Genomic DNA, 2,123 nt, shown 5'->3' on the forward strand with positions numbered 1-2,123 from the left:
ACACTGCTGGGAAGCCATTCACCAGAAGCCTTACACCATTGCAAAACACAATTCTATAGCCATAAAATTCCTCATCTGTCTTCCCCTCACCCCTGTCTGCAACCATTGTCCTTTCTATCTCTATGAATAGACGACTCTAGGAATTCATATTACTAGAATAGTATACTTTTTATGACTCTTATTAGGCTTAGCATGAATGGCCTTCAAGAGCCATTCATGTCGCTACAAACATCAGAGCTCTCTTCCTTTTCATGGGCGAGGAAGCTTCTAAATGAAGGTATATAGTACATTTCGTTTATCTGTTCCTCCACAGATGGATGCTTGAATTGATTCTACCTTTTTGTTTTCAGTTGTGAGTAATTCTGCCCTGAATGTGGGTGTATGAATATCTCTCTAACTTCTTAACAGAAGAGTGCTTTGGGAAGATGGGATGGATCTGAACCAAGTAGGGAGATGGAGGGTAGATGGTTAGAATACATAGTGGAAGGTTCTCAAAGAACTAATAAAAACTTTTTAAAAATGAAATTTGTTTATGGCCTGTCTCATCTGTTGTGAGTGCCTTGAGCATCTTGTTCAGTGTGTATTTTTAAGGCCCAACCTCTCACTCAGTAGGTTGCATTTGTTCAAAAATAATTTATTGAAAAACTAAATATCCTTTTTTTTTTGCTATTAACCCTGATAACTAAAATAGAAAATGCATCTCCTTTGCTTTCAGATCGACAGTCTCTAAGATCACAGACCATGATCTTACAAAAAATTGCATTGCTACACATGTAATAGTTATAATGAACAGATGCTAGAAGAGAGGCAGAATCAGGGCAGGTGAAAGAGAGAGAGAGAGAGAGAGAGAGAGAGAGAGAGAGAGAATATAGGAAGAAGAGATAGCATGAGCAAGTCAGATTGTAGAAAGGCATACGAAGTCAGCATGATAGGGTGAGCTGGCCACAGTAAGGAATGAAGCTGAGACAGGCAGAGGAGGCACATCATGTTTTAGTAAGCAGTGCTGAGGAACTTGTGCTTCAATCTAAAAACTTAATGGGAATCATTGTGGAACTCTAAGTTAAGCACAAAATCAGAAGGTCGTCTGATACCCAAAGTTACAAACTGCTTAAGAATGTTTGTGAATTCTGCCTAGAACACAAATGTGCTAAGCTTGCAAACAAACAATGACTAGTGATATTCAGAAACCAAAAAATTGCAGACATTAGGGATGTGTGGAAGGTGGGAGCGGGGACCTGCAGAGTGACTTTAGATCTCATGAAGACTAACTTGCAGATTAAGATTTGTTCTTGAGAATACTGCTGGGCAAAGGAGAATTCCTATTTGTCAAAAGAAAGCAAAAACTCAGGCTCAAAAGAAGATAAAATTACTGCTTTCACCTATTCAAATGGACTATCAGTTGGGTTTGATAACTGTCACCAAAGTCACAAAGGATCACCCCTGAGGAAGGGCTTGGAGCATCACCAAGCCCGCATTCCTATCAACACCGACTATAGTATTTCCATTTACCTTCCCTTTGGCTTTCTACAATTTCAGTTACTTTTGGCCAACAGTGGTCGGAAACTATTAAATGGAAAATTCCAGAAATAAAAGAATTCATACGTTTTAAATTGTGAGCCACTCTTAAGGAGCATGATGAAATTTATCGTCTGTCTCTCCTCCTCTCCGGTGATAGATGAATGAGCACTTTGTCTAGAAGACCTGTGCTATATTAATGACCCTTAAATCATTCAGTAGCCATCTTGATTACAGATTGACCATCACAGCACCACAGCACCATAGGGATTGTGGTCAGTAACCTTTATTTTTCTTAATAATATCCCCAGTTTGTAAGGGTACTAATGCTGGCAATTCAGAGCCTCAAAGGAGAATCTGTAAAGTCACTTTTTTTGTGTCACAAGGTAGTTATCTCTCACTTAAGAGGAAAGAAAAATATCTTTGCATGCTGAGATATAATAAGACATTGTAAAAGAAAGAAAATATTCACATAGTTTTATTATATAATGTTTTTAATTGATTTATTCTTTTAGTTATTGCTGGCAACAGTTATCATAGATTTGTATAGGAGAAAACACTAGACAGACTGAGTAGATTGTATTTAGAAACATATATAAGACAATGTT

Source organism: Psammomys obesus, unplaced genomic scaffold (assembly GCF_907164565.1).
Source record: "Psammomys obesus unplaced genomic scaffold, mPsaObe1.curated_primary_1811, whole genome shotgun sequence".
NCBI lineage: Eukaryota > Metazoa > Chordata > Mammalia > Rodentia > Muridae > Psammomys > Psammomys obesus.